Source organism: Cupressus sempervirens, chromosome 3, assembly GCF_028749045.1.
Source record: "Cupressus sempervirens isolate cs-2001-9-10 chromosome 3, ASM2874904v1, whole genome shotgun sequence".
Taxonomy (NCBI): Eukaryota; Viridiplantae; Streptophyta; class Pinopsida; order Cupressales; family Cupressaceae; genus Cupressus; species Cupressus sempervirens.
Window position 1 is genome coordinate 638539702 of NC_143120.1, and position 10032 is coordinate 638549733.

Here is a 10032-nt window from a genome sequence, read left to right on the forward strand (position 1 = left end):
ACTAACCACTGCTATAGGAATCTAGTCTAGTGTAGTAAGATAATAACATATAATGCAATCTTTGCACACATCTCAGGGTAATCACGAAACAACACCATGATACCACATCAATATAGGTAACCACTGGCACAAACCTCAACAAAATCGTCTAACACATCATAATCTCATAAATTAGCCACAAGGACAATCAAAGCATTGTGATATTGCTATCATAATTTAACTGTGTGATTTTTGAGTCAAAATCATTGACCCATGTTTCATGAGTAGTGATTCAACATGAATCCATCTCTCATGAGAATAAATGGAACACTTAGCACTCATTGGATCTAGGTGATGCTTAGAAGGGTGAAGCATCAAGACTTCCTAGGAGGTCAACCATCCTAGTACTACTCTAACTTGAGCACACTTAACTATAGAGTTTCCTCCATGGTTAATCCCAAATCTTGCAACCCCATTTGCAAAAAAAATCAAAGCAAATGATACAATAACATAAATCTAATCACCTTGAGGATTTAGACCACTCATAGTCCCAATCATGATCACTTCATAAAGAAATATCAACAACATTTCATCCATCAGGATGACTTACAAAAATCAAATGGGAGAGGCACTACACTCATCATTGTTTAAATATGATGCAAGAGCATCCTAGGTTGCACTGTTATCTTGCATGTTTTTAGTTTTTATCTTGCTGCTGAAATTATGTTTTTTGGTTTCTGGGTGCCTATTGCAGACTGTATAACTAATTATCCTTAATTAATGAGAGACTATGCACTTTAAGGATTGAAGAGGGCCTAGATTACTATGGTCCAAGGTGCAAGTTCTAATTCCTCATAATTTGGGAGATATGGAAATTCTCCCCAAATATTGATTTCTAGCAGTTTTGTGCGATAGTTTTCTATGCTTTAATTTCAAAATGGATGTACACTTTTCCTTAGCAAATCAACCTTTGTACACTTAAGGTATTTTAGAGGACCTAAAATACTACCCATAGTTCAAAGTGTGAGTTCTAATTCAATTAGAGCTAGGAGATATCGTAATTTTTCTCGAACATCAATTTATGGATATTTAATTGCTGATGTAGGTTGACTTGTGGCCCTTCAAGAATTTAATGTTATGTTTATTTTCATTTAAAAAATTTTGAGAGTAGACTTGTGGCTTCTAGATGTTCCAAAATGATATGTAAGCCATTTTGGCTAGTATAAATAGAGCGTTTGGGCTTAAAACTAGGGTAATTTCTAGAAGAGATGATTTAAGAGAAGAACTAGAAAGTGCAAATTTGCTACTAGATCTTTGAATATGAATGTATTTTGTATCTAGACATAACCTAAAAGGCCTTAAAGATGGGCAATTATGTTGAATATTTGAAGAATTAATGAAAGTGCTTTCTCTTCCTCCTTTGGTTGTTGATTCTATGTGTTAGATTACTGCTATGTTAACTCTTGTAGGGTGGTTTAGAGAGGTGGGTGTGCCATTGGCCCTATTTTTCCCTATACTTCTTTGCATTAAGTGGTATTAGAGCTTTAGGTTCATCCTTGTGGAGATTTTATTGTGTAGAAACTTATTTTAGATATTGGTTGTGGGGTGGCAGATCTATTTATTTAACCTATAACTTGGAGAGGGTTACAATTTTGCATGAACTTGATTTGTAAAGATGGTTCATGGTAGAAGAAATGTTGATAATGCTATATTGGATCAATTTACTATATGTTGTGGAAACAACATAGAGGAGAGGAGCACATCTTGATGATGTAAGTGATGATGAAGCAATAACACCAAACCATAATCTATAACTTGGCTAAAGATGGTGAACAATGTAAAGAACATATTCCTTCCTGCTAAATACCAAGTTAGCTTGTTGAGAAAGATGCAAAATTTGAAACAAAAAGACATGACTATGAAAGAGTATACTAAGGAATTCTATAGATTGGACATCATATCTAGACATGTGAATGATGATGTTGAAAAAATTACAAGGTACATAAATGGATTGAGATCTAGAATTGAAGATGAAATAAATTTTGTGAAATTGGAAAGTATGGAAGAAGCATATCAATATGCCTTGAAAGCTAAGGAGATCTTGACAAAGAAGAATGAACAAATACAAAGAGGTAGATGTGGTAGATTCCAGAGAGGCAAAAGTATATTTTATGGTGAAGGTGGTAGATCTAATAATTTTTTTCAAGATAAATGCAAATCTAAATGAAAGAATGATGAAAAGACAAGACTAAGCAGAAAGATGGTAGTCCATATCGAGGAGGTACTGGATCTTACTGAGGAAGAGGAAATTCTTATCCTAGAGGTGGTTTTCATGGTAATTATTTTAGATGTGGTAAGGAAGGACACAGATCTTTTGAATGTAGATCTTCTGAAAGAGGATGGATGAAATAATGGATTGTCTGAGTGGAGAAAAGTATTTTAACAAGATTGATTTAAGGAATGACTATCATCATATAAAAATTAGAGAAGGTGATGAATGGAAGACTACTTTCAAGACAAAAGATGGTTTGTATGAATGGTTGGTTATGCCTTTTGGTTTGACTAATGCACCTAGTACCTTCATGATATTGATGAATAAAGTTCTAAACAGATTCTTGGGTAAGTTTGTGATCGTTTATTTGGATGATATTCTGATATTCAGTAAGACCAAGGAAGAACATCTTGAGCATATTAGACAAGTATTGTAGAGGTTGAAAGAGGAAAAGTTGTTTATTAATATGAAAAAGTGTTCTTTAATGCAAGAGGAGATTATGTATTTGGGATTTGTGATTTTAGTTGATGGATTGAAGATGGATCCTAAGAAGGTTAAAGAAATTTTGGAGTGGTCTACACCTAAGCATGTGGGTGAGGTAAGATTATTTCATAGTTAGGCTAGTTTTTACATAAAGTTTATAAAGAATTTCAGTGTTGTTTGTAATGCCATGACTAAGACAATGAGGGGAGATAAAAAGGAATTCAAGTGGACACATGGAGCTGATAAGAGTTTTGAGACTTTGAAATAAAAGGTTTCTGAATTACATGTATTGACTTTACCTAATTTCAACAAAGTATTTCAAGTTGAATCTGATGCAAGTGGTAATGCAATAGGAGTGGTATTAAGTCAAGAAGGTAAACCTATTCCTTTCTTTAGTGAAAAGTTTAATGATGCTAAAAGGAAGTATTCTATGTGTGATCAATAATTTTATGCTATTTTTCAAGCTTTGAAGAACTGGAGACATTATTTGATTCCTACGGAGTTTGTGTTGTATACTAATCATAAAGCTTTACAATATTTGGGAAGTCAACATAAATTGAATTAAAGATGTATGAAGTGGGTTGAGTACTTGTAGAATTTTACATTTTTCATTAAGTACAAGAGTGGAGTTACTAAGAAAGTTGCTGATACATTGAGTAGAAGACATTCTTTGTTGACTGAAATGAAGGTTGAAGTTCTTGGTTTTGATAAAATGAAAGAGTTGTATGATGCTAATCTTGATTTTTCTGAGGAATGGAGAGAGTATAGAGCACCAAATCTAACCAATCACATAAGTAAGTATGATGAGTATTTCATTCAAGAAGGTATGTTATTCAAAGGTATTCAATTGTGTATTCCTAGAAGCTCTATGAGGTTGAATTTGATCAAGGAAAAGCATAGTTGTGGATTGGCTAGACATTTTAGAATTGATAAGACATTGAGTTTGCTAAAAGAGAAGTATTATTGGCTGCAAATGTATAAAGATGTTCAAAAATTTGTAAAGAGTTGTGGAATTTGTCAAGTTACAAAAAGAATGAGTCAAAATACTGGTTTATATACACCTATTATTGGTCCTGAGAAACCTTAGAGTGATATCTGTGTGGATTTTGTTCTTGGATTACCTAAGAGAGTGAAGGGGTATGATTCCATATTTGTTGTTGGGGATAGATTTTCTAAGATGGATCATTTCATACCATGTAATAAGACATCAGATGTTGAGCATGTTGTTGAACTTTTCTTTAAAGAGATTATGAGATTGCATAGATTACCAAGAAGTATTATTTCTGACAAAGACAATAAATTTGTTGATTATTTTTGAAAGACTTTGTGGAAGAAGATGGGTATTGAGTTGAAGTTTAGTTCTACATTCCATCCACAAATAGATGGACAAAAAAAAGTTGTAAATAGAATTTTTGGTAATTTACTAAGATGTTTAGTTGGGAATAAGTCAAGTAATTGGGAGATGGTGTTGGCACAAGCTAAATTTGCATATAATAATTTTATGAATAGGAGTACAGGGAAGGCACCTTTTGAGATTATTACCAGAATAAAGCTTAGAGGAGTATTATATTTGAGAGAAATTTTTGGTGAAGAAAAGAGAAGTGTTGTAGGAGAAAAGTTTGCTAATTTTATGAAATTTTTACATAAGGAAGTGAAGTTGAAGATAAAACAAAGTAATTAGAAATATAAGGAGAATGTCAAACAGTCTAGGAGACATCATGATTTTTAAGTTGGTGATGAGGTGATAGTTCATCTAAAGAAAGGAAGATTTCTAATTGGAACATACAATAAACTAAATATGAAGAAGTTTGGACCTTGTAAGATCTTTAAGAAGTTTGACAGTGAAAACACTTATGAAATTGAGTTACCTAATGACACAAATATATCTCCTATATTCAATGTTGCTGACCTATACAAGTATCATGAATCATATGATGAAGTTATTATATCAAAGGGATATCTAAGAAGTAGATTGAAGAAGTTGAATAGATATTGGATCAAAGAATTGGTAAGAGCACAAGGGGAAAATATTATTATGAATATCTAGTGAAGTGGTAGAATAAACCTATGGAAAATACTTAATGGATTTCTCAATTTGAGTTGGATTCAACTTAAGTTGTGACATCTCAATGATTTAGGAGAATCATTTCTTCGAACCCTAGTTGTCCGATGCTAGACCATTCTAGATTGCACTGCTATCCTGCATGTTTTTAGTTTTTATCTTGCTACTAAAACTATGCTCTACTAAAACTATATTTTCTGGTTTCTGGGTGCCTGTTGCAGACTATATAAATAATTATCCCTGATGAATTAGAGGCTAAAAATGTCAAGTATTGATGAGGGCCTAGATTAATATCTATAATCCAAGGTAAAAGTTTCAACTCCTCATAATTTGGGAGATATGGAAATTCTCCCAGAGTATCAATTTTTGGTAGTTCTGTGTGATAGTTTTCTATGCTTGAGTTTTGGAATGGATGCACACTTTTCCTTGGTGAATAAGCCTTGCACACTTAAGGGGTTGTAGAGGACCTAAAATACTACCCAAATTTTGAAGTGTGAGTTCTAATTCAATCACAGCTAGGAGATATTGTGATTTTCCTCGGACATCAATTTTTGGACATTTAATTGCTAATGCAGGCTGACTTGTGGCCCTTCAAGAATTTAATGTTAAGTTTATTTTCATTTAATATTTTTTGAGATCTAACTTGTAGCTTATTTATGTTCTATAATTATCTATAAGACATTTTTTCAAGTATAAATAGAGCTTTTAGGCTTAGAACTAGGGTAGTTTTTGGAAGAGATGATTTGAGAGCAAAATTGGAAAGTGCAAATTTGTTGCTAGATCTTTGAATATGAATGCATTTTGTATCTGGCTATAACCTAGAAGACCTTAAAATTGGGAATGTATGTTGAATATTTGAAGAATCAATGAAAGTGTTTTCTCTTCCTCCTTTTGTTTTTGATTCTATGTGTTAAATTTCTGCTATGTTAACTCTTGTAGGGTGGTTATGAGAGCTGAATGTGCCATTAGCCCTAGTTTTCCCTATCCCTCCTTGTGTCAAAATAAGAGATTGTGCATATAGAACATGATATATGACCTATAAAAAAATCCCAAGCAACCACTTCTTCAATGATCAGTATCATATAGTTATAAATTATAACCTATATGTCATATTTGTAGTTTCCTTGACCTCAATTGTACATTGGGAATATACAACTCCCCGTCATAAGTAAATAAATGACCAACTTGATTTATATTTTAGATATTAGAGCCACTTGTTTGGGTGTGAATTGAAAAACATACAAACAAGATTATATTGATGCTAGAAATTAGATAAAATATTTATAAATGGATTGAATATTGATTATGAAGAGTTAAATGAATTGTGATATTCATATTGCAATGAATTTCTCTTTAGCTTGTGATCTTTTTGAATCAAGACTTTCCTTTTCTTGATAGGACCATTTTGTATTGAGCCTCACCAAAGAATAATTGTCAATGTGAATAAGGTTTATATAACAAGTAAATGCATAGAAAAGGGCCCTTATTTGAATATGCATAACTCATATTTGACTATATTGCATTATTTTAATCAATACTTATTCTTGACTCTATCTTAGTGAGTCTTCGCTGAGTTTACATAGGATTGCAATTCTTATTCACATCTACTTAATAAAATATGAAACCCCAAACATATATAAGAATATAATCATATTAGCTATTTATTAATATTAGTTTTTATTACCTCCTATAGGAAAAGATAAGGACTAGAAAAATTCTACATTAGTTAGACTAGAGCATAATACTTTGCATCATGTCGGTATTTGCTAGACATATAAGCCTCCCAATTTACAAATGAAATATGAGTGAAGCCCAAAAAATGTAATGTCTAGAGCTTTGGGATGGTGATTCTAGAATTAGTGTTTGGAAGAAGGAATTTTGACCCCTCTACTTGTTATCTTGGCATTTTCTATTTTCCTATTTGGGCAATGCCTAGGGCCCTAGACAACAAGAACCTAGAAAAATATACCAATGCTTGCGAACAATATTGATAGAGACGATATTATGATTATGACTAAGGTGGTATTTTGGTGCATTCTAGAAAATCTTGACAAAAGAACATGGATGAGCGTTGCATTGAAGATGTTGGAATTGGAAAAGCACCTTGGAATAATATGGCTATGAGACTATAGAGAGAGAGATTAGGAGGACTCTTTGTTTGGAAATGAGATAGAGGACTCCTTGGTTGGAGAGAGATAAGGAGGACTCCTAATCAAATAAGAAAACTTTAAAAAAAATACATATTGATAATTGGAGCTCTTATATTTACGTCGTAGCCAATACTTGAAAATAAAAGGTAAAAAAAGAAGAACACTATTCAGATAGAAGAAGAGAATAACATGTGAAAATTTTCAATCATTTCATTAATTTTGAGCCAAAAAATATGGATTTTACAACATAAGTAAGACAAAAAATGTAATTATTTACTCCAAAAATTTGGCCATAGTATTTCTTATAGAGTTTTATAAAGTATGCTATAGGAAATCAAAGGTTCTTGACAAAGAAATTTCTATGCTAGCCCCCACTCTGGAAGGTGATGCTAGATTGGGTAATCAAGCATTCTAGTGCCCCTTCATTGTAGAGAATTTGAATCAAGCCCAACAAATGAAAGTAGAGATGTTGTATGGTTGTAGATACAAAATAAATTTCTAGAAATAGTTGAGATCATTTCAAACTTGGGGCTTACAATCTTGATAGGTATCACGGAGAATTATAATGACAAGATAAATTTTATGTTCACTAATGCAATTATTGTGACCAAACACCAAGGGTAGTTGTACAAGTAATTTCTCTAGCATAGCTAACTCCTAGGTCATTGAAAATTTCTCTCAGACATTCGACACCTTCCATCTATCACCAATGGTTTGTGGGCCATATTAGTACTAGTCATTAGTCACCCATTACTGATATCATTCTATACAAAGTACACTCTCATACTGCTATGAGAAATCAGCCATGCCACTTTATTTTTGTAAACTTTGGCAAGGTATTTAATTTCAAGTAATTAGAAAAGGTGCACTTGATATGCTCATTTTAAGGGCTATTGACTATAAATATTTTTTTAAAAATAAGAAGATATTCTAAACCAAACCTTAATTTGTGTGAATATCCATACAAATTAACTAGAACACAATCTTTTGAAATCATTCATGTCATTATTATGAGCAAATTTTCAATGAAGGCATTGTTTGTGTAATTATATCTAGAATAAAATCTTTTAAGAAGGCCCATAAATATCTATGTAATTATTATGAAGATACTAGCAATGAAGGCTTTGTTTGTGTGAAAACCCACATATACAAACTAGACTAAAATCATTTGTAAAGCTAATTTTTAGATAACTTCTTATATACAAATGGATTGTGGAAATCTGATGATGTTCATTTTTAGATACCCATTGTGAAATATTCTATTTGGATATCAATTATGATGCATAGAAACTTGTTCACTCAACTATGTGTGAGCAAGTTTAATGAGGATACAAAACATATTTAAAGAACTATGTGTAGGCCTTAGCAAAACATAGCTTTCAAAATATAAAAGGAAAAAAAAACACTTCAACATCCAATTGTAGACACCTAAATTTGATTACAGCACTTTGGTAATCCTATTTAGCTATCTCTAAAGGCATCATTAATTAAATTCCTATTTAATTAATCCTTTGCCATCCCCTAGCTGATTAGTTTAATTAATCATCTATAGTCCTAATTGATAAATCAAATAACCCATCATTTATCAATTAAATTCTATTCTCCTATCTAATTCCAAATCCAAAATTTATTAAAATCACTTTAATAAATAAAACCCTCAAAATCTAATAGCCCCTAAAACTATCCTAAATCCTCCATATGGCCTAAATCCACCCCATCCACCCATACTAACCTAGCTTAGCAACTAACTCACCCACCCTCATGAGTTCCATCCACTTGCACCCCTCTAACATCCTTAATCTAATCCTAATCCAAGCCTAATCCCCTGCCTAACCATGTCACATTCCCTAAGTGAGCTTAAGACTTTCCTAAACCAAACCAAAGTCTCCTCCCTCAAAATATCCCAACCATAAAACTTTATCCCAACCACAAAGCCTTCAATGTTCTTACATTCCTTCAAAAGCTCTTACAAGCCATTATGGAGCCTCCCTTGTTGATTCATCCTTTCCCTTTCCTCCATCCACTCACCTTGTGACATGTGTCACTCCTTGATTGGTGCTAAACAAGCACAATCCATGTGCTCCCCTTTGAGTACATCCTAGCCCTCCCTCACCATCTTTCCATCCTTGCATATTAGTCCTCCATCCCTCAAGCCTCTTGCCTATAACTTGGATCCCCTCCCAAGCCATTTCATCACAAATCCTTAAGCTAAAGTTACCATACCCTTTTGAAATCACAATCCATCAAGTAAACTCATAATTCCATTTTGAGAAGCCAAATCCATATCAAAGCCATCATCCACACCAAAAATCCCAAATCCATTGAAGCTATTTTGAAACTTGAGCATATATCCCAAATATAGATAATAGACTTATCCATAAATCAAGTGACCATCCTCACTGGGAGAGCCATTCCATGGCTCATATTCTCATTTGAGGGTTTCACTTTGTCTATCTCATATGTTATGATTTTTATGCTAGTTAATTCTTTTGTTTTTGAATAGATTAGTATTACCTGCTATCATATTTTCTCATACACACCAATACTTCATTCAATCAAAGGAAAGACTTCATTGAATAGCTACCAAATATATTTAAAGGAAAAAACCTATCAATTCTGAAAGAAAGTTTAATTACTATTATCTTGACCAATACTTAATATAGATTTTTATTCATGCTTTGCCAATTTAGAGTAACTATTACCTATCTTTCATTAAATGCAACTAGCCCATTGATTTCCAAATGTCAGTAGAAGGCAAAACTATAGATTCCCAAATTGGTGATCAATAGTGTGGGACCTATAGATAGATGGTAGTTGGTTCCTACAGAGTAGATTGTCTAACAATTTGGTTTTTTTTTTTTGCATGATATTATGTGTTTCCTATTATAAACAATTCTACTATTGTGGGTAACCTACCATAAAATGAATATAAATGGTTTCACCCAAATAATGAATTTAATATTTGGACAATAAAAACATTACAAATAGAAAAACACATGAGACCTACTACAAGTTAGTAACAAAATTTATTACCTATATGAAGTGCAAATCTAGATATCAGAACAATAGGAAAACCCAACTTCTTC